Source organism: Trachypithecus francoisi, unplaced genomic scaffold, assembly GCF_009764315.1.
Source record: "Trachypithecus francoisi isolate TF-2019V2 unplaced genomic scaffold, Tfra_2.0 Lachesis_group4, whole genome shotgun sequence".
Classification (NCBI taxonomy): Eukaryota; Metazoa; Chordata; class Mammalia; order Primates; family Cercopithecidae; genus Trachypithecus; species Trachypithecus francoisi.
Genome location: NW_022681469.1, coordinates 147,397,237 through 147,421,629, shown reverse-complemented (window position 1 = coordinate 147,421,629; position 24,393 = coordinate 147,397,237). Strand labels below are relative to the sequence as shown.

The window sequence follows — 24,393 nt, the reverse complement described above, 5'->3', positions numbered from 1 at the left end:
AGATGAACCTATGCATCTATCTCAACTCCTCTCTTTGTTTTAAGGGATCTGGTAGGAATATTCCAACTGGTTCTGCAGCTAGGAATAAATATGCTTATTGTTCTAAAGTTTGTCATAGAACATCCCACAACTTTTTATTTGTTCACTCTGAGATTTTTCTAGATTTTACTGTGATATTGACTCCTGTGTGTGCTCCTATGTGCACATGCATGAATGCACAATGCACATTTGTAACAATTCATCCTATTCTTTTTCTCTCATCTGGGAATTCCATAAAATATCTGATCCACTTATGATACCATGTCATTTTCCAATACTGCTATGGATATACTATTTCCTTAAATTTCTCACACTTCATTTTAAGAGTATTATAGTCAATATGGAGTTCAGTTTGTGTGTCCTTTAAAAATATTTTAGTTTCTATATTGTAATTGTTTACAGTATTACAATAATTTTATAGGCCAGTAATTCTCAAACTTGCTTATGTGGCACCACAGTCACCTGGAGGAATTTCTAAACAAACTATTGAGACCCATGCCTACTAGGTCTGGGTTGGTCCCAACAACCTTCATTTCTAACATCTTACCAGGTAATGCCATGATGCCTACCTGGGGACCAAACAATAAGAATCACTGCTATAGGACTGTCTATCTTCTGGTTACGATCTGAAATTTGTGGGAACTGAACAAATTTAATTTAGATCTTAAAGGAACAGAATATCATTTGCCATCTAAGTTATATTTAATATCATTTTCCTTATTTGGGAAAAAAAAAGTGAAGATTTTTGAGGACCATTTCACAGTATTTCACGCTCATTCAAATCAACTGGAGGTGGTAAGATGCCAATATTGATTCAGTAGGTCTGACATGTGGCCCCAAATTCTGCATTTCTAGCAGCTCAAAAGGTGACAAAGTACCAGCAATTTCGGTCATAACCTGGGTGTATGTCAAAAATGCAGGACGTCAGGCACCAAGACTAATTAAATCACCTGCTGCATTTTACTAAGATTCCCAGGTGGTTCACATGCATTTTAAAGTTTGGGATGCACATGTCTAGAGACAAAATTACACGTTAGAATGACGTGCCCCGTGCCCTGCTATTCTGATTTAAATAACCTTTAGAGCTCTCCAGTGGATGTGATTGTCAGCCTGGTAGAGAAGCACTGGGCTAGCTGGGCTGGCATGTGCGTACAGCCTTCTGCAGACTCTAACATGCCATTTAGCCAGCACTGGTTGAGTCCATATGCCCAGTGTGCAATTGCTTCCTTCCATTCTCCCCCATGTTCCCCTTCCTACGACTCGGCTCTCTCAGAGAATTATGCTCCTTTTGAAAAAGACCACACCTTTGATCACGAAAATAACATCTGTCTGCTTTTCTACTATATAAGGTGATTAAATCTCAAAAATGTAATATAACTCAAAGTGAAGCTCCTATTACCAGACCATAAAGCCAGCACTGAACACAGTAGGTGGTGTATGTGTTGGCAGTTAAATACTTATTGACAGAATATTTCCTGTAGTGTGGAATCATTCAGCTTTCACGCTTCATTCATAAACTCTGTTTCTGTAAGAAAATTTTCTTTTAGACTTACACTTCTGGTGAGTATTTTAGAGAATAATTTCATGTTATTGCATCCTTTCTGGATTGAGCTCCTACAACATCTCCAATGTTTTGTTATACATATGAGACAAAATGTGTGGTTGCTCCAGTCCTGTTCAGATATAATTCTATAATCAAAACTTTAAGGCCATAAAATGAAAATAGAGGTGACATTTTTATGCTGCACTATTTCCTCCCAAAAATGAAAGTTTTAAGGGCAAAGATTATGTCTCTTGAGTGCTGCTGTATACAATAACTTTCCTGCCATGGATGCTCAACACTTGTTAAATGAGAAATTCACCCTAAGGTTCTGTAAGTTAGGATTTTGATCAACTCACTGAAAATGAATACAGATGACAGAGTGGATAGCTGCCCAGGCTCTACCCGGAAAGCAAGGATCAACATGCACAGCTGACTGAGCTGCATCTAGTTATGTTCTTGTAACTCTCCCAGATCCATAATTCAAAGTCTCACAGCTTGCATAAGATTTATCAGACAGGAAACAGTAATTACAAAGACATAATGAAAGAGTGATTTCCAGGGAAAGCTCTTTGGTGTACTGGATGACACAGTAGGAAACACATTTTTGTAGCTTTTAAGAAGGATGAATGCCACAGGTAACTGGCATGATGGCATGTTCTCTTTGGCAACCAGATCTTCTTTTATCAGAACACTTCAGGTAGTCTTGGGTTCAAATGAAATTGGAAAGTTATTCTAAAATGTATTAAAAATAATGAAAATCAAGAAAGATTAACCCTTACAAAGCAAGCATGTTTCTTGTTCCGGCTTTTAATAAGCATCCTCATGAATGACTCAATTTGATTTGAAAACAATCCTACCATTCAGAACGCAGCATGGTGTCTTCCTGGACCACATCTAAGTATTACATCAATAAAGTCACTCTCTACTGAAAAGATGATGGAAATTAACAGATTAGATCACGTAAAAAAGTGAAGGTTCAAGAATCTGTGCCAGGTAGTGTTTTGTCATTATCAGGTTAATGATGACAAAGACAACAGAATAAATACATGCAAAACTTTATGAGTTTATGGTTATGTCTAAATGTAACTAAATAGGTGATTGAATATGGAGGTATTGGCTATGCTGATTCAGTTTACAAGTCATCTTGAATGGCTACATACTTAATTTTGTATTCTTTACTGAAAACAATTTATTCAGCAATTTCAGGCCAGTGTTATTTGCTAGGAAACATCAACCTTTGCAAACCAGAACAAATTCATTTGGAAAAATAATTCCATTTAACACGTAACTTCATGTAATCACTTTTCTTTTTTTTCAAGCTCATTAGAGTACTAGTTTGATCACCATACTAGTTTGATTAGCAGATAAATTATTTGAATCATGTTTGCAGGTTAACTTTTGTTTTATTATTTCAAAGGAGAAAGAAGCATGTTTATATATTTATGTAAAAAAGAGAGGCATTTTTATACATTTTGGAAGATATGTAGTGAAAGTGTCTGACTCCTGATTCAAAATAAAAATGATAAAATATAGCTATAACTTAGAATTACAATACTTGTAAAATCTATTTGACTTCGAATTATTACTGGAAAGTACATTAATTTAAAAAATAGTATATTGAGTTTCAACCAAACTCCTCCAATATGTTTTGAGTGCATTCAAATGTGTCTTACAACAAATACATTTTATGAAAATCTACCAAGAAGTATACATTCTAAACAAGAAGTATGTATTCTAAACAGTAATTTGTTGATAAATTACATCTTGAAATCAAACTTTAAAAAATTGATTCATTTTGTTCAAAAAATAATTATCTCAAAAATTACTGAGCACTTTGAATGAAATCTTGGTCTCTGAGCAGAGTTATGTGCTACTCCAACACTAGGCCATACTTAATGCAAATACGCCCCTGCTGAATCATCTTTACATGCTTCTGAGGAACAAGATTGATCCTTGGATTGTTTTAATTAATTCATTGGACTATTAATACTTTAACAAAAATATTTGCACGTAAATTATAAGTAAATATCAACTTTTTGTTTTTTCTTTCTTGTATTATCCTTGAGTGTTTTCTCCTTTATACTATCCTTAAGTCAACCTCAAAATTGACTCAGAAACCTCAAGATTTGATGTCAAAGTTACCCTAGCACAATAAAATAAGCCAGAGAACTTTCATTCTTTTTCCATTTTCTGAAAAATTGCATATATCAAAATTTGCATCATATTTGAAAAATACATAGAGGCTCAGTCACATTTTTCATTCTCTATATAATAATTTATGGTTTGTCTATTTATAATGTTGAAAAACATTATTTTAAAAGTGTTATCTAAAGCTTTGCGTTTGATTTTGATCTTTTATATTTTACATATTGTGGCATTTTTGTTTTCTCTAACTTTATATTTGCTTAATTGCTTTTCTGCCTTCTAAGTTGAATTGTGAACCTGTCTTCTTATACTCTAATGATATGAACATTTTAATCTATACTTTTTTATACATGTCTGTATCAGTATGTTAAAAATATACTGTAATACATGTTTTGTTTCACAGGGTCAATCACATTTCTTGTTCTCTTAAGAATGACTGGCATAGCCTGAGGAACAAAGTGAGACTCATGTCTCTATAAACACTAAAAATCCAAAAATTAGCCAGGTACAAGAGCGTGTGCCTGTAGTCCCAGCAACTTAGGAGGCTGAGGCAGGAGGACTCACTGAGCCTGGGATTTCGAGGCTGCAGTGAGTTATAATCATGCCACTGCACTCCAACTGAGGTGACAGAGTAAGATCCTGTTTAAACCAAACAAAAAAAAAGACTTTAAACTTTCAAAACTGGGTTATTTTTCTTTTTATTTTAGCTGTCTCATTTTTATTGAGTTCTAATTTTATTGTATTGTTGGCAGAAACATGTTCTATAATTTTGTTTCCTTTTTTGTTGAGAACTTAATCTATAGTTTTCATGTGGTGAGTTTTTGGTAAATACTTTTTATTTGCATAAAAAATGTATTACCCCTCAAATTCGGATTGCCAGTAGTGTCATTCAAATGCTCTCTCACAAAATTTTTTCTTGTTTTAAATGTATTTAAGTTAAATGTAATGTTGGGTAGAGTTCCCATATGCACTCTCTCTATACGTAATTTCTCCATTTATTAACATCTTGCAAGAGTGCAGTACATTCACAACAACTGATGAACCAATACTGGTAATTAACTGATGCTCATAGTATTCACCAGGGTTCATACTTTGTGTTGTACAAGGATGGGTTTTCTCAAATACATAATGTTGTATATCAACCATTTCAAAATCATACAGATAATTTCACTGCTCTAAAATCTCCCTATGCTCCATGTGTTCCTCATCTCTCCCTGCCCCTAGACCCTGGCAACCACTAATCTTTTTACTCTCTATAGTTTTGCTTTTTTAGTTGAAATCAAACAGAATGTAGCCTTTTCAAACTGGCTTCCTTCACACAGCAATATGCATTTGGGGTTCCTCCATGTGTTCCATGGATTAATTGCTCACTTCTTTTAAACAATAAATAGTATTACATTGTATGGGTGTGCTACAGTTTGCTTACTCACCTATTGAAGGATACCTTCGTTGCTTCCAGTTTTTAGCAATTATGAATAATGCAACTATAAACATTTATTCACAGGTTTTCACATGGACACATTTGTTTTCAACTCATTTGTATGAATACCTAAGAGTATGGTTGCTGAATGGTTAAGACTGTCTCTAAAGGACCTGCGTCATCTGCACTTCTACAGCCATGATGAGGGATCCTGCTGCTCACCATCCTCACCAATATTTGGTGGTATTCATGTTTTGGATTTTATCCAATCTAATAGGCATGTAGTGGCACTTCATTGTTTTAATTTGCCAATTCCTAATTAAATATGACTTGAGCATCCTTTCATGTGCTTGTGACCTGTGTACTTTTGATCTGTGTATGGTCGTTAGTATGTGCTCAGAACTTTTGCTCAATTTTAAATTAGATTGTTCGAATAAGCATTCTTTTAATATTTTATATTTGCACAGATTTTCTTCCAGTCTGTGACTTGCCTTTTCATTCTCTTAACACTGTCTTTCACAGATTAGTTTTTAATAAAATCAAACTTTTTTTCTTTCAGGGATTATTGTTGTTTGTATTGTATCTTATTATTGTTGTTGTTTGTGTTGTATCTTAAAAGTCAGCATCATACCTACTGGTCACCTACAATTTCCCCTATGTTATCTACTAGAAGTTTTACAATATTATGCCTTACTTTTAGTTCGATGATTCAATTTGTTTTTAATTTTTGTAATTAACTTTAATTTTTGGAAATTTGTTAATTTTGAGACTGATTTTATGTTAGAAATTTTTGTGTTAGATTCACCTTCTTGGAAGTGGGTGCCAGTTGTTCCAGCACCATTTGTTGAAATGACTGTCCTTTCTGAGTTGCCTTTGCTGCTTAATGATAAATGTACTCTATTTGTATGTGCCTATATCTGAGCTTTCTATTCTGATTCACTGATTTCTGTGCACATTTTATTGATAATATATTTGTATTTATTCACAATGTATTTATACTTTCTACTTCCATCTCATTTTTAATAAAAATTATACTTGTCCCCACCTTGTTCTCAAGTATTATATATACTTTTCCTTGTCCAAGGTGAATCTTAAATTTAAACATTACTTCACTAGAAAAACAAATTTTAAGCAAACCAACATTTCTAGTTTTCTTTGCAGAATAAAGCTAATACTTTACCATCCACCTTACATTTTATTTTTGTCAAGTATTTTCTTTCTTTATAATATACTTCAAAACCAACAATTATGCATCATTGTTACTTATGCAGCCAATTCTTAATTGTACTTATAGTTTTTACTATTTAATAGTTCATTGCTTATTTCAGCTCATGCCAATCTGAGTTTTCTGTTTTCTTAAATTCTTTTCTCCTTATTTTAGCAAGCATATGTATGTGTGTGATGAATTTTCTTGGTGTTATCTAAAAATGCTTTTATTATACTTGTACTATTCGATAATTTATGCAGTTATAAATTTATAAAACAGCATTCCCTCTCTCGAACACAAACTTTTTCCTCCGGCCAAGCGCAGTGGCTCACACCTCTAATACCAACACTGTGGGAGGCCTAGGCAAGTGGATCACCTGAGGTCAGGACTTGGAGACCAGCCTGGCCAACATGGTGAAACCCTGTCTCTACTAAAAATAAAAATAGCTGGGTATGGTGGCACACACCTATAGTCCCAGCTACTCATGAGGTTGCAGCAGAAGAATTGCTTAAACCCAAGAAGCAGAGGCTGCAGTGAGCCTAGATCATGCCATTGCACTCCAGCCTGGACAACAGAGTCAGACTCTGTCTCAAAAAACAAACAAACAAAAAAAACAAAAACCTTTGCTCCATTTTTTCTGCTACTACTCTCTTGAGTATTCTATCAGTCTAATTCAGGGGTCAGCAAACTGTGTGTAAAAGTCTCTGGAATTGCTGGGTTCTTGGTCTGGCCAACCTCAAGAATGAAGCCGTGGACACCTGCGGTGAGTGTTACAGTTCTTAAAAGATAGTGCGGCTGAAGTTTGTTCCTTCAGATGTTCAGGTGTATCCAGAGTTTCTTGCTTCTAGTGGGTTCCTGATCTCGTTGGCTTCATAAGTTAAAATGCAGACCTCTGCGGTGAGTGTTACAGCTCATGATCACCTCCCTACAAACCCAAAAAATCACCAGCATCAAGATTTATTTAGAAAAGGGGGCAGGGTGCGGTGGCCTGTAATCCTAGCACTTTGGGAGGCTGAGACGGACGGATCACGAGGTCAGGAAATCGCAACCATCCTGGCTAACACGGTGAAACCCTGTCTCTACTAAAAAAAAAAAAAAAAAAAAAAAAATTAGCCAGGCGAGGTGGTGGTCGCCTGTTGTCACAGCTACTCAGGAGGCTGAGGCAAGAGAATGGCGTACACCCAGGAGGCAGAGCTTGCAATGAGGTGAGATCCGGACACTGCACTCCAGCCTGGGCGACAGAGCGAAATTCCACCTCAAAAAAAAAAAAAAAAACACTTCTCATTACTTTCGAGAGACGCCCCCGTTAAAACTGCTGCTGCCACAGGTGGCCTGCTTTTATTGCCTTATTTGACCCCACCCACATCCTGCTGATTGGTCCATTTTACAGAGAGCTGAATGGTCCATCTTACAGAGTGCTGATTGGTCCGTTTTACAGAGTGCTGATTGGTCCGTTTTACAGAGTGCTGATTGGTCCGTTTTGACAGAGTGCTGATTGGTGGGCTTACAAACCTTTAGCTAGACACAGAGCGCTGATTGGGGCATTTATGATCCTTTAGCTAGACAGAAAAGCTCTCCAAGTCCGCGGGGAAGCCCAGCTAGCTTCACCTCTCATAAAGACATAAACAGTAAATATTTTAGGTTTTGCAGACCTAATGGTTTCTTCCACAACTACCCAAATCTGCCTTTGTAGCACAAAAAAAAAAAAAAAAAAAAAAAGCCAATAAAATCTTGTTCACAAAAACAGGCAGCAGATTGCTGATCCTATTAAATGGATTGATTTTTTTGTACTCAATATGCCTTTTGTCACTGATTTTTAAGATTTTCACTTTGTAATCCTAGCACTTTGGAAGGCCAAAGTGGGTGGATCACGAGGTCAGGAGCTGGAGACCATCCTGGCTAACAGAGTGAGACCCAGTCTCTACTATTAGCCGAGCATAGTGGCAGGCACCTGTAGTCCTAGCTACTCAGGAGGCTGAGGCAGAAGAATGGCGTGAACCCATGAGGCAGAGCTTGTAGTGAGCAGAGATTATGCCATTGCACTCCAGCCTGGGTAGCAGAGTGAGACTCCATCTCAAAAAAAAAAAAAAAAAAAAAAAGATTTTCACTTTGTATATCAAGTTACATACATTGTATTTGTGACAGGGGACCTGTGGACCAATAAAAACTAGTTGGGATGAGAATGATACAGAAAAAAAAAGTGACCAACAACCATGCTCCAGAAACGGTGATGACATTAAGGAGAGCTGCGTGAGTGACAGTGAGCAGACTTGTTGAGGACCAGCTGTCACTTGGAATTAGGTGAATCTCATTGGATGAGAGTTGACAATTGTCTGAAACTGGAAACCTAATTTCTCTCCCAATAGCATGATGTTACCCAAGACCTAAGAATATATATGGTGGCTTGGGAGGGTGGAGGGGCATGCTAGATAAAATGACTGAGTTTAAATCAGAAATGACTGGAGAAAAAATAAAGCTAAGATTGGCTAAGATCACATTTTCTGACACAATACGTGAGGAATTTAAAAGTAATATCAGAAAATCAACCAATAGAAAATAGTTAAAAATGCCCATATCACTCTTTATAGCTTAATAATGCAAGTTGCTTCTGATCAGAGGTATACTTTTTCATATGGTCATATGGGTTTGAATATGTACTCCGGCTCATAAAATATATCTTGTTTTCAAACCTCTGCTCTAGATATCCTTAATTCATTTGTTCTATAGAATTAAATAGAGGCAATATGGTATATTTGTAAACATCACTAATTTTAGAGTCCTAAGTGTTATGCTTGAACTCTGACCCAGCAATTATTTAGAATATCATTCATTCTTTCAATCAGAAATGAATTTTGTGAACAAATGCAAATTGTGTTCCAAACTTAGTAATTGGTGATGCCTACAATGATGCATTAGAGAACACACTGCCTTCCTGGGTATTAATTATCATGAGCGAGCAAGACAAGGAAATTAGAAATTACATGGGAGAAAAATTGATGACTTTAGAGGGAACAATCAAATTGCTATGGAAACACATGCAATAATATCGCCTCTAAGTAGTTCAGAGATTTCTTCAAGGAAATGACAATTAAGGTGGTTCTGAATTATCATCAAAACTTTAAAGAGAGGGGTGAGATTATTTAGTGAGGTTATTTGAGTTATTCAAATGAAACTATTCCAATGAGATCATGACCAACGTGGTGATTAATTTTATGTGTTGATTTGGCTGGGACACAGTGCCCAGCTCTGTGGTCAAAGATTCTTCTGGATGTTTCTCTGAAGGTGTTTTTGGATGAGATTAACATTTAAGTTGGTAGACTTTGAGTAAAGAAAACTGGCCGGGCGCAGTGGCTCAAGCCTGTAATCCCAGCACTTTGGGAGGCCGAGATGGGCGGATCACGAGGTTAGGAGATCGAGACCATCCTGGCTAACACGGTGAAACCCCGTCTCTACTAAAAATACAAAAAACTAGACGGGCGAGGTGGCGGGCGCCTGTAGTCCCAGCTACTCCGGAGGCTGAGGCAGGAGAATGGTGTAAACCCGGGAGGCAGAGCTTGCAGTGAGCTGAGATCCGGCCACTGCACTCCAGCCTGGGCGACAGAGCCTGACTCCGTCTCAAAAAAAAAAAAAAAAAGACAACTGCCCCCTACAATATGGGTGGGCCTTAACCAATCAGGTGAAGGCCTGAATAGAACAAAAGATTGACATACTCCAGTAATGAAAATGCTGCCATCAGATTGTCTTTTGCTTTGAGCTCCAACATGAGCTCTTCCTCAGTCTCTAACTGGCTGGCCCATCCTGAAGATTCTGCACTGTAAATGTATTTCTATACATTTACACACACTATTGGTACTGTTTCTCTGGAGAACTCTCACTGATACAACCAAATAAACTGCAGGTAATGGTGGGGATGGTGCTAAGTGACTAGACTTAAGAGGTAAGATAACCCCAACGACACTCAATATACCCATGTCATTAACTTTCACATGTACCTCTTGAACCTAAAATAAAAATTGGAAAGAAGAAGAAAAGATAAGCTTAACCTTATAGTAGATTGCATAGGATGGAGGAAGAGATAAGAGATGAAACAGTCAAAGAGAATGTTTACATTCTTGGCTTGGGTCAGTTGGATAAGTTATAATTTTTTTTTTTTTTTTTTTTTTTTTTTACTTAAATAGGGGACATACAAAATAATGAAAGCTGACGGGGTGTGCTGGCTCATGCCTGTAATCCCAGCACTTTGGGAGGCTGAGGTGGGCGGATAATGAGGTCAGGAGATCAAGACCATCTTGGCCAATACGGTGAAACCCTGTCTCTCCTAAAAATACAAAACAGTTAGCCAGGCATGGGGGTGCACGCCTGTAGTCTCAGCTACTCGGGAGGCTGAGGCAGGAGAATCACTTGAACCTGGGAGGTGGAGACTGCAGTGAGCCAAGATCATGGCACTGCACTGCAGCTTGGTGATAGAAGGAGATGAAAGAAAAGAAAGAAAGAGAGAAAGAGAGAAAGAGAGAAAGAGAGAAAGAAAAGAAGAAAGAAAAAAGAAAGAAAGGCAAGAAAGGAAGCTGAAAGTATCAAGGAAGGATTCAGTTTTGCTTCAGGATTCTGTTTATGTCAGCAATGAGACCAAGATGTTTGGAACTGGATTCAATGTTCCAAGCATGAAAGAATGCTGAGACATGGTCAGAGATTTCAGAGTCAAGTGGTATCCCCTGTCATTATTTCATGTTGTAAGAGTCACATTTTTAAATTCAGATTTTATAATTAAGTGGGGATAACATCAATCTTAAATGGTATCTGCATTAAATTTTCCAGTTTGCACATGGCTTTGATGTTCACTGTAGGGCCAAACGAAAACATTGAAGAGAAAGCACTTGTTAAACTGCAAATGCCACTGAATGAAAGTTTTACCTTAATAAAATGAACTTTCTTAAGCTATAAGAAAGTTATGATATGATTCCTTTAAAAAAACCAACAACATAGCAATGATAAACAGACAATGTTATCAATCTAATGTATTTTGAACCTTGCTGGATGGGGCAAGGAGAGGGCCATTGACAATAAAATCCATGCCAGGCAATAGGCTGTGTTCTGATTGGCACAGAAGGCTGTCTAAGAAAGATCTGAAAAGGACATTGGTTTTAGCGATCTGCTTCTGAGACCTTTAATAAAAGTCCACCTACTGACTGGAATGCATGGAATTTACATTATATTCAAAACCAGTAAAGATCAAAGAAGTAAGAACTTATTCATGGTCCATTCTTAAGGAAATACCACACATTTGCAAATTGATATTTGAAAGTGGAATTGCCCAAGTTAATGCATGATTCAACAGCAGGAGATGCAGTATTTAGGCATCTGAGTACACAGTTTAATACATTATTTCATGAAATATTAATATGATGACATTAATTTAAATTGATTTAGACACACAAACTGTAATGGGGCAAAAAATTAAATGTTATTACCAAGTCATCACACATTGCTCTACACGGAGCTGCTGCCAGGAAAAGCACATATTCAAATGTAATTTCACATCTTCATTAATGAACTGAGTCAGTGAGAGATTAAGGAAATCCTGAGAAAATAATAAATCAGTAAACATATTTAATGATCAGGGATGCATAGTACAAAAGGTCTTTTATGATTAAAATACAAAATAAGGCAACCTGTAAAGGTACACAGAGTGCATTAAGCAAAAAAAAAAAAAAAAAAACACACACACACACACACAAAATGAAGCAAAACAAAAAGCAACTACAGTTCCTATACCATTTCTGAACAAGATACAAATCATATTGAAAGCATATAACCTCATAGCTTGTTATGCTTGAGCATGTATTTGCTTTTCTCAAGCCCTGACTCCCAATGTCCTTATTGTCTATTTTCTCTGAGAAATAAATCTTATCCTAAATTTTCAGCCACCTAATGGAATATTTCTCGAAATGGATAGAACAAATATGAACTGGTTCTATCTCCCAACTGGTTTGGGTTCTTTGCCTTACGTGGAGACATTTTTGCTTACTAAACAGGAACTGTTTCAGTTTAAAGTAGATTGCATCTGGTTACTTTCTATAGAGAGGAAATTTTCAATTCCTCAGTGTCCCCTGCTTCCTACCGCCACATACACACAGACACACATTCAGCAGGATTAAGTTACCACTACTTGGTTAGGTCCAAGAAAAGTAATAAGGTTAGAATTTATAAAGATATATTCTGAAAAACATGCTATGGAAATTTTAGAAAAAAACTCATGTGTCTCTTTCCTGAAATTTTAAAAATTATTTTATTTGTTTTAATTTTTTTTTCTCTATTACTCAATTGCCCAGGGCTCCCTATGAGTCTGTTCTCATAGCCACAGCCTGAGAACGTGGGCAGATGCTACAATACTCTTTTTCTCCTACTGTGCCTTATACTATTTTTTCCCTTCTCACTGGCTAGCATGCTCAGGGTCCATGTTTTATTCATTTTTAAAATTATAGGGCCCAAGAGGAATTCCCCACAGAACAACACAGTGACTGTGGCAGATCATGACCAGACTGTTTCATCAGGTAAGACCAGATCCATCCCACCTCACTGGGTGGGGCCTCCCTGAGGTAATTTCATCAACTCCAGCCAGGAGTTTACAAACAAGGGCTGGAACGGAGCCCCAGGAGGGAAGGGTAGCTGTGGTTTCTATGGATCAGTGGACTTAGTCTTTCCTTCCTGCTGGCTATGAAGAGTCTGGGCAGTCTAGATGACAGGGATTCCCCACATTGTAGCACACCTGCCCTGACAAGGGGCAGCCAGCCTCCTTCTTTAAGTGGGTCCCTGATCCCTTGCCTCCTGACTATGTAAGACCTCCAAACAGGGGTTGCCAGACACATCATACAGGAGAGTTCCAGCTGGCATCATGTCAGTGCCCCTCTGGGATGGAGCTCCAGGAGGAAGGAGCAGGTAACCATCTTTGCCGTTCTGCAGCCTCCACTGGTGATACCTCCAGGTGTAGGAGAGACCCAAGTGAACAGGCTCTGGAGTGGATCCACAGCAAACAAGAGAAGCCCTACAGAAGAGGGGCCTGACTGTTAAAAGAAAAACAAACAAACAGAAAGCAGCAACAATAACCTCATCAACAAAAAAGACCTGAGATAAAACCTCATTCAAAAGTCAGCAGACTCAAAGATCAAAGGTAGACAAATCCACAAAGATGAGAAAGAATCAACACAAAAATGCTGAAAACTCAAAAACCCAGAGTGCCTCTTGTCCTCCAGATGACTGCAGCACCTCTCCAGCAAGGGCAGAAAACTGAACTGAGACTGAGATGGATGAACTGACAACAGTAGACTTCCAAAGGTAGGTAATAACAAACTTCGCTGAGCTAAAGCAACATGTTCTAACCCAATGCAAAAAAGCTAAGAACCATGATAAATCAATACAGGAACTGGTAACCAGAATAACCAGTGTAGAGCAAAACATAAACGACCTGATGGAGCCAAAAAACACAAGAACTTCACAATGCAACCACAAGTATCAATAGCCAAACAGACCAAGCAGGGAAAAGAATGTCAGAGCTCCAAGAGTATCATGCTGAAATAAGGCAGGCAGACAAGATTAGATTTAAAAAGAAACAAAAGAAACAAACAAAACCTCTGAGAACTATGGGATCGCACAGAAAGATCAAAACTGTAACTGACTGGAGTACCTAAAAGAGACAGTGAGAATGGAACCAAGTTGGAAAACACACTTGAAGATATAAGCCAGGACAACTTCTCCAACCTAGCAAGACAGGTCAACATTCAAATTCAGAACACACAGAGAATCTCAATAAGATTCCATGAGAAGGAAGATCAACCCCATGACACCTAATCATCAGATTTTCCAAGGTAAAAATGAAGGAAATAAGGCTAAGAGCAGCTACAGAGAAATGCCAGGTCAGCTACAAAGGGAAGTTAATTAGATAAACAATGAACCTCTCAGCAGAAATCCTAGCAGCCCAGAGAGACTGGGGGCCAATATTCAACATTCTTAAAGAAAAGAATTTCCAATTCAGAATTTCATATCCAGCCAAACTAAGCTTCATATGCAAAGCAGAAATAAAATCCTTTTCAGAGAAGCAAATGCAGAGAGAATTTGTCATCACCAGGCCTCCTTGCAAGAACTCCCAAAGGAATCACTAAATATGGGAAGGAAAAACCATTACCAGACACTACAAAGACACACTGAAGTACACAGACCAACAACACTATTAATCAACTACATCAACAAATCTGCAAAATAACCAGCTAGCATCATGATGACAGGATCAAATTCACACATAACAATGTTAACTTTAAATGCTAATGAGCTAAATGCCCCAATTAAAATACACGGAATGGCAAACTGGATAAAGACTCAAGACCCATCAGTATGCTGTATTCAAGAGAGCCATCTCACGTGCAAACACAGACAGGCTAAAAATAAAGAGAGAGAGGAAACTTTACCAAGCAAATGGAAAATAGAAAAAAAAGCAGTGGTTGCAATCCTAGTTTCTGACAAAACAGACTGCAAACCAACAGAGATCAAAAAAGACAAAGAAGGGCATTATATAATCATGAAGGATTCAATTCAACAGGAAGAGCTAACTATCCTAAATATATTTATACCAAATACAGGAACACCCAGATTCATAAACAAATTCTTAGAGACCTGTAAAGAGACATAGACTCACACACACAATAATAGTGGGAGATTTTAACAACTCACTGTCAAAGAATTAGACAGATTATTGAGATAGAAAATTAACAAAGATATTCAGGACTTGAACTCAGCTCTGGATCAGGTGGACCTGAAAGATAACTGCAGAACTTTCCACCCAACAACAGAATATACATTATTCTCATTGCCACATGGCATTTACTCTAAAATTGATCACATAATTGGAAGCATAACACTCCTCAGCAAATGTAAGAAGTATTACACTACCTGACTTCAAACTATAATACAAGGCTACAATAACCAAAATAGCCTGGTACAAAAACAGACACACAGACCAATGGAACAGAATTGATAACTCAGCAATAAGACCATGTGTCTACAACCATCTGATCTTTGACAAACCTGACAAAAATAAGCAATGAGGAAAGGATTTCCTGTGAATAAATGGTGCTGGGAAAATCAGCTAGCTGTATGCAGAAAATTGAAACTGGACCACTTTCTTACACCTTATATAAAAATTAACTCAAGATGGAATAAAGACTTAAATGTAAAACCCAAAACTATAAAAACCCTATAAAATATCTGGGTAATACCATTCAGGACATAGGCACAGGTGAAAACTTCATAATGAAAATGTCAAAAGCAATTGCAACAAAAGCAAAAATTAATAAGTGGAATCTGATTAAACTAAAGAGCTTCTCCACAGAAAAGAAATTATCATCAGAGTGAACAGACAACCTACAGAATGAGAGAAAATATTTGCAATTTATCCATCTGACAAATGTTTAATGTCAAAAATCTACAAGGAACATAAAAAATTTATAAGAAAAAAACAAATAACCCCATTAAAAAGTGGGCAAAGGACATGAACAGACACTTCTCAAGATGTGTCCAAGAAACATGAAGAAAAGCTCAACATCACTGATCATTAGAGAAATGCAAATCAAAACCACAACATTCCATCTCTCACTAGTCAGAATGGAGATTATTAAAAAGTCAAGAAATAATAGATGAATGCTTTTACATTGTTGGTTGGAATGTAAATTATTTCAACTATTATGAAAGACAGTGTAGCAATTCCTCAAAGATCTAGAACTAGAAATACCATTTGACCCAGCAATCCCATTACTGGATATAAACCCAAAGGAATATAAATATTTCTGTTATAAAGATATAAGCACATATATGTTCATTGCAGCACTATACACAATAGCAAAGACATGGAATGAACCTAGGTGCCCATCAATGGTGGACTGGATAAAGAAATTGTGGTACATATATTCCCTGGAATACTATGCAGCCAAAACAAGGAATGAGATCATGTGCTTTGCAGTGAGATGGATGGAGCTGGAAGCCATTATCTTCACCAAAGTAATGCAGGAGTGAAAAAACAAACACCACATGTTCTTACTTATAAGTAGTAGCTGAACAGTGAGAACACAAAAACACAGGGAGGTGAACAACACACACTGAGTCCTGTCAGGGGGCAGGGGAAAGAAGAGCATCAAGAAAAATAGCAAATACATGCTTAGCTTAATACCTGGGTGATGGGTTGATTGGTACAGCAAACTACTGTCACAGGTCCTCACTTCTCCAGCTGGAAACCACTGTGGCAGTGGGGCCTTCTGCCTGAGTATTGCTCACGCCTCCTGGGTCCATTCCACCTACTTGGCCTGACAGGCTGTGCTTGGCTTGAACTACTGGCCCAGATCTCACCCCTGCCAAGGATGAGCCATGTGCAGAGTAGTGAGGGGTGTGTGAGTAACTGAGCATAGGGTGCTGCCACTGCACACAGCCAGGCACATGGGCTGCCGCAGTGGGGCATGCAGTTCCAGATGCTAGCACACATGCTAGCTCCATGTAAGGCTGCAGGTGGACCAGATGTACTGCATGTAGCATCTGCTGTGGGCACCCACATCTGGACAAGGAGAATGCAGTGGCTCCCAGATACCTGGAGACATCAGGAACTGTAAAACCCTAAAGAGAATGCAACAGCCCTGGCTCAGGGAGCCTCTAGATCTGGGCTCTCGAAAGGGCTGCAACTCTTCTCTCCTTGTTGCCCACAATGTGGCAAGTGTTGGGGGCATGTTTGAACCCTGTTCTGTTATAGCTCTTTTGGTCCTGCCCTATGGTTGATCCCGAGTTCTTGTCCCACATCCAGGAAGAATGAGGTACATAGACAACTGAAGGGTGAACATGGCAGAGAAGAGCTTCACTGAGCAGCAGAATAGTTATGAGGAGACCCGCAGAGGTTTGCTTCCTTCTGCAGGCAGGTGGTCTCAAAGTTTCTGCAGCCCTCAGCAAAGAGGAGACCCAGGGTAGGTAAGTCCTATTTGCAGGCAGGTTGGTCTGTCATCTCTACAACCCCCAGCAGAGAGGAGACCCAGAGTGGGTAGCTCCTATCTGCAAGCAGGTTATCCTGTTGTCTATAGGATTCTGGCTCAGTCCAGATTTTTATGGGCTTCAGAGGGGATCAAGTGCATGCTGATTGGTCCATGGGTGGCCACAGGTGGGCCCAGAAAAAAACACCATCAGTTCTCACTTCAGTCTGCAGAACTGACAGCCCACCCTCCAGGCTGCCTACAGGCCATTCCTGCCTTAAAGGTTTGGGCTTCACTGGTTACCTGCCTCTTTTCACCCAGGACCCTGTTTGCCTTCTGCTGCCATCAAGCCGCTATCTATGGCGCCCAGGCTCTTTGTGCTGAGAGGTGCCTTCAGGCTCACCCCAAGCTGACCTCAGCCCCACCTCAGTCTCCCTCCTATGCTTGTCAGTGCCCAAAGTCCAGAGGGGGACAGAGGGAGCAGGGGTCTGTCATGTCAGCACTGCCCCGAGAGTGTGCACGCCTGGCCAGATCATGACAGTACCTGTGCTAGGCCTCAAGTTTGCTCCAAAATCGGAGTAGGCACCAGGAGCAGAGAGAGGTCAGGCAGCAGGAGCGGGCACTTCTGAGCCTGTGGGACAGGAGGATTTCTCGGGTCTCCAAGAGTGCAGAGATTCCTGGTCGCAGCCACAGCTAGAGAGCTGCTGCTGCATCTGGGAGGCTGGGGCTCCCAACTCACCAATTCAGAAACGGGATCAGCTGCCACCTGTTCTCTGCTCCCTCTGGCTCCATGGAGCACATAGCCCATGCCACACATCCTCCACTGCAGCCAGCATCATGACAGTGGCTACTCCAGCTAGGCCACCACTGCCATGACCACCATGGCACATGTTTACCTATGTAACAAACCTGTACATCTTGCAGAGACCATTCTGCTGTTAAAGGTTGAAACTTACATTTGTTTTATCTGAGTTCCTTCCTCAAGAAATGACCTTCAGGCCTCTCCTAAAAAGTATCAAAGAACTGAAACCAGATCACCACACCAGATGCCAGAGCCCTCACTCACCCATAGTTGCTTGCTTGCCCCTCCAGAGTTTCTGTTTCCTTATACATTGTTACATTTCTTGCCTGATATACAAACCTCTAGCTTTAGTTGGTCAAGGAGATGAATTTGATACTTGAACTCCCATCTCCTTGGCTGCAGCACCGAATTAAAGCCTTCTTCCTTGGCAATAGTCGACTTCTCAGTGATTAGCTTTCTGTGTGGCAGGCAGCAGGACCTAGACAGAACCTCTTGCGTTTCGATAACATGATTAAGGTGTCCCTTTAAATCATGTATCTTAACATCATTTCATCAATTTTTCAGGCAGCTTCCTCCATTTCAACACTGGCTCATTGTTGAAACTCCCAGATATCAAATAATCAAGGCATGCAGATTTCATTAAAAAAATATACATTTTTATAATAGTGATCTAGACATATTTTTATTAGAAATTTGTACCACTGTGTGCTTGTAGTAAATAAACACTAACTGTTTGGGAAAGCTCATAGAGTTGTTGGGTGTATGTTCTGAGTTTTTAACACATAGCATGACATTACAGGCAGTATCAGAGCATTTTTTGAAATGACCTCTCATCCCCTACTAAAATGTTCATAAAGGATAATGTACAAATTGAAAACAGATGAATGATTACAGAGTGAAAAAAACATGTGATTATCATCTTAGTAGAGAAATAAAACATACCAGCTCTTCTGCAGATTTACAGTGATGATCATTACCCTGGCCCTCCACAATGTGAGCATCGTTCTGAGTCCTAACACATTAATAATTGTTCTTTTATATTTCTACATAAATAAAATATACACCATGTACTCATTTCTGTCCACTTTATTTTGCCTAATATTATTTTTGTACCTTTCATTTGTGGCATTTCATATAGCAATAATCTGTTCCTTTTAAATACTGTATACAATTTTGTTGAATGAATATGCCATGGCTTATTTAAATATTTTATTGGTGATGGCTTTTAGATTATTTTCAGTTGGGACTATTAGAACTAAAGGAGCTATGAGTACTTCTGTATGTATCTCCTGAAATACACATATATGGTGTTTTTTTAAAAAAAAATTTAGACAAATAAGTGAAATTGCTGTGTTATAGTCAACTTTGATTAATAATGCCAAATGATTTTTCTCAGTGATTTTATATCAATTTATACAATCACCAGCAATAAATGGGCTTTCAGTTGCTTCCTATTATTGGCCTATTTGGTACTGTCAATCATTTTGACATTCTGATGCACATAAAGTGACATTAAGTTATGGCTTTAATTTGTATTTTTAAGAGTTTTAGTAAGCATGAAGATACTGGGCATTGACCATTTGTATGTTACTTTTGCAAAGTTTCTGTTTACATTTCTTGCTCATTTCTAAACTCTCAATGTAATTTTTTGTTAGTTTCATGTTCACCATTATTTTAAGTCCATAATTTTCCTTTTCACTCTCTAGAACATGAATTTTGATTAACAGAAGTTTCTAATTTTAATGTAATCTTATTAACTACTCCTTTTCTTTATAGTTGGTGAGTTATTTTGTTATGCTTAACTCTATTTAATAACTCCTTAATACAATTAATGATGGTATGCTCCAATATTATCTTTCTTACTGTTTTACCTTTCACATTTGGATTACTAATTCAGGTTTTGTTTTGTTTTGTTTTGTTTTGTTTTGAGACGGAGTCTCCCTCTGCCGCCCAGGCTGGAGTGCAGTGGCCTGATCTCTGCTCACTGCAAGCTCCGCACCCCCACCCCGTTCACGCCATTCTCCTGCCTCAGCCTCCCGTGTAGCTCCTCCTGTAGCTGGGACTACAGGCGCCTGCCACCACACTCCCCTAATTCTTTTTTTTTTTTTTTTTTGTATTTTTAGTAGAGACGGGTTTCACCGTGTCAGCCAGGATGGTCTCAATCTCCTGACCTCGTGATCCGCCCTCTCCGCCTCCCAAAGTGCTGGTATTACAGGCGTGAGCCACTGCACCTGGCCACTAATTCAGGTTTAATTGATTTTTGTGTTCAATATTATGTAAGGGATCTATTGTCATTTTTTTTTTCTCTGTATCGAGAGGTGACAATGTACTAGCAGTCCTCACTCTCAGTGCCTCCTTGGCCTCCGCGTCCACTCTGGTGGTGCTTGAGGAGCCCTTCAGCCTGCCACAGTACTGTGGGAGCCCCTCTGTGGGCTGGCTGAGGCTGGAGATACCTCCCTCTGCTTGCGGGGAGGTGTGGAGGGAGAGGCGCGGGCGGAACCGGGCCTCCGGACGGCTCTCGCTGGCCAGTGCCAGTTCCAGTGCGCGGGCACGGGCTTGGCGGGCCACACACAGGGCGGCTCTCTGGCACCACCTGCCCAGGGCAGTGAGGGGCTTAGCACCCGGGCCAGCAGCTGCAGAGGTTGCGCCAGGTCCCCCAGCAGTGCCGGCCGGCTGGCACTGCACTCAAAATCTAGCCGGGTTTAGCTGCCTCCCCGCAGGCAGGGCTCCGGACAGCAGCCCGCCATGTCTGAGCTCCCCTGCTGTGGTGGGCTCCCATGCATCCTGAGCCTCCCGGACGGGCGCCACCCCCTGTTCCTTGGCGCCCAGTCTCATCTACAGCCCAAGGGCTGAGGAGTGCAGGCTCGGCTCTGGACGGGCGGGCAGCTCCGCCTGTAGGCCCAGGGCAGGATCCACTAGGTGAAGCCAACATCCTGAACCAGATGAGGACTTGGAGAGCTTTTATATCTAGCCAGAGGATTGTATGTGCACCAATCAGCACTCTGTATCTAGCTAACCTAGTGGAGACTTGGAGAACTTTTCCGTCTAGCACTCTATCTAGCTCAGGTATTATAAATGCACCAATCAGCAGCACTCTGTGTCCAGCTCAGGATTTGTAAATACACCAATCAGCACTCTGTGTCTAGCTCAAGGTTTGTGAATACACCAATTGGTACTCTGTATCTAGTTAACCTGGTAGAGGCTTGAAGGACTAGCACTCTGTGACTCTGTGTCTAGTTCAAGGATTGCAAATGCACTGATCAGCACTCTGTGTCTAGCTAAGGGTTTGTAAATACACCAATCAGTACTCTGTGTCTAGCTCAAGATTTGTAAATACAGCAATTGGTACTCTGTATCTAGTTAACTCTGTATCTAGCTAGCTAGCACTCTGTGACTCTGTCTAGCTCAAGGATTGTAAGTACACCAATCAGCACTCTCTCAAAATGGACCAATCAGCTCTCTGCAAAATAGACAGTCAGCAGGATGTGGGTGGAGTCAGATAAGGGAATAAAGCAGGCTGTCCTAGCTAGCAGTGGCAACCCGCTTGGGTCCCCTTCCACACTGTGGAACCGTTGTTCTTTTGCTCTGTGCAATAAATCTTGCTGCTGCTCAGTCTTTGGGTCCACGCTGCCTTTAAGGGCTGTAACACTCACAATGAAGGTCTGCAGCTTCACTCCCGAAGGCAGCAAGACCACAAACCCACCGGGAAGAATGAACAACTCCAGATGTACTGCCTTTAAGAGCTGTAACACTGACCGATTCTAAAATCTATCTGGAAATCTAAAGGACTAAGAATAGTTAAGACATGCATGAAGAATAAAGACAGAAGATTTAATCACTTGATAGTAAAACTTATTTTAAGCTATGATAATTTACTGTGCTGTTGATTCAAAAATAAACCAATAAAATCAAAGAAAGTCCAGAAATAAACGCCTCCATGTAAGTACTCTATTTAGGACAAACGTGAAAGTGTGGACCAGTGGTAACCAATGTTCTTTTCAATAAATTAGACAAAATGATTGCATTAACAGACACACCCCAGAGCTCCTGGCCTCTCACACACCCTGCAGGGACTGTCAGAGTCAACGAGGGATTTTGCGTCACTCAGTGATGGCCTGGGGCTGTGCCCAAGATCGTGTTTATCAAATGTGACACAGGTTCATTTACAAATGGGGGATCAGGAAGGTCTACTTCTCTGACTTCAAGACACTCTCAAGTCTCTAATTCCTTCTTTCAGAGCTACAGAAAGTTGGGCCTGGATAACACTGTAGGTTGGTTGATTGATATGTAAGAAATGTGTAGGGCATTTTGGTAAGTCCGACAGTAACTTCTTTTTCCACAGAGGAGACTCAGACAGAGGTGCCCTCCTTTGAGCTGCTGCTGTCCTCTGTCTTTTCCAGCTGTTCCTATAGCTTCTTTACTGTGTCCTTCTCTCTTGCCAGCTGCTCATCCCTTGCCAGCTGGGTCATCTTCAGAAGCTCCTGCAGCTTGTTGGCGGTACGGCCCAGGTCAGTCGTTAACTACTTCTCTTTTTATAATCTCTCCTTCAGCTGCACGGCCTCCTCCATTTCCGAAGATTCCAGGTGGCAGGCTGTGCGGAGCTTTTCCAACTCTTCTTGTAACCAACACACTGAGGCCTGAGCAGCCTCAAACTCGACCGTGAGCTTCTGCCGCTGCGTCTGCTTGTCCTCCGGGTTGACTTCTGTCTGCTTCAGCTGCGTCTTTAGCTGAATGGGGTCGTGCTCGGCTAGGAGGTTTGGGGGTAAGTCTCGGGAGGAAGCTGGGGCCCCTGCTAGGTCACCATCCCCCACGTGGCTCTTAATTTCACTAAACTGCTGCCTGAGCAGGACGAGCACATCCTTCTGTTTCTGGACTTCGCTCTTGGCTGCATCCCGCTGAGATTGAGATTCTAGTAGAAGTTGCCTCAACCCCACCACTTCCGTGGCATAGTTCTGGCACAGAACTGGGGGCTGCCATGTGCTTCTCCAGCTCTGTCTCCAAATGCGACGTGTGCTGCCTCACCTGGTCTGAACTTTCAAGTTCTCCTTTTAGCTTTTCTACAATATCTTCGAGATGTTTCACTGATAGGTGACTTCTCGAGTACCTCCTCTGTGGCGCCTACTTTGGCCCTAGACATCTGCTCCTTCTCCTCCAGGCTCTTCTGCAGGTCTCTGAGCATCCCCTCCATCTCCACCAGGATGCTGTGGTGCTGGTCACATTTGGCCTGCAGTATGCTCGGTGTCTCCTCAGCCTCCCTCAACTTAAGAGACCAGGTCCAAGGAGGGCCCGTGGGAGCCGGGGGCATCTTCAGCAGCGTGGGCCTTTCTCTTTGAGCTCCCACAGCCACTCAGTGTAATTCTGTTGTGCCAAAATCCACCATAATTTATTGAAAAGAACATTGGTTACCACTGGTCCACACTTTCACGTTTGTCCTAAATAGAGTACTTACATGGAGGCGTTTATTCTGGACTTTCTTTGATTTTATTGGTTTATTTTTGAATCAACAGCACAGTAAATTATCATAGCTTAAAATAAGTTTTACTATCAAGTGATTAAATCTTCTGTCTTTATTCTTCATGCATGTCTTAACTATTCTTAGTCCTTTAGATTTCCAGATAGATTTTACAATCGGTTTCCAGTGTCCACACATACAAAGAGAATACTGGACTTTTCATAGAATGACAATGTATGTACAAATCAATTTTGGGAGAACAAACATCTTTACAATATTGAGTCTTAATAAACTTTACTTTTAAGGAGCAGTTTTAGGTTTACAACAAAATTGAGACAAGTTACAGAAATTGCCCATATACCTCCTGACCCCACATATGCACACTTTCGCCATTGTCAACATCCTCCACCTGAGTGGTACATTCGTCGCAACTGATATGAATCAACACCAACACATCATTATCATGCAGAGTTCATGGTTTATGTAGGTTTTACTCTTATAGTCATTCTGTACATTTGGACAAACTTATAATGACATATATCCACTATTAAAGTATTGTACAGAGCAGCTTCACTGCCCTGAAACTCTTCTGTGCTCCACTTACTCATCTCTCCCTTTCCTTGACTCCTGGCAAGCACTGATTGTTTTACTGTCTCCATAGTTTCCCTTTTCCAGAATGTCATATAGTTGGAGTTTTAAAGTATGTATTCTTTTCAGATTGGCTTATTTAACTTAATAGCATGGATCTGAGTTTCCCCCATTTCTTTTCATGGCTTGATAGCTTACTTATT

At 40.0% G+C, this 24,393-nt stretch overlaps 1 pseudogene; it reads right to left on the bottom strand.

Annotated features, from left to right (window-relative positions):
• Nucleotides 1-22,452: 22,452 nt before the first annotated feature.
• LOC117072242 lies at nucleotides 22,453-23,526 on the bottom strand (annotated as a pseudogene).
• Between the last annotated feature and the right edge of the window lie 867 nt (nucleotides 23,527-24,393).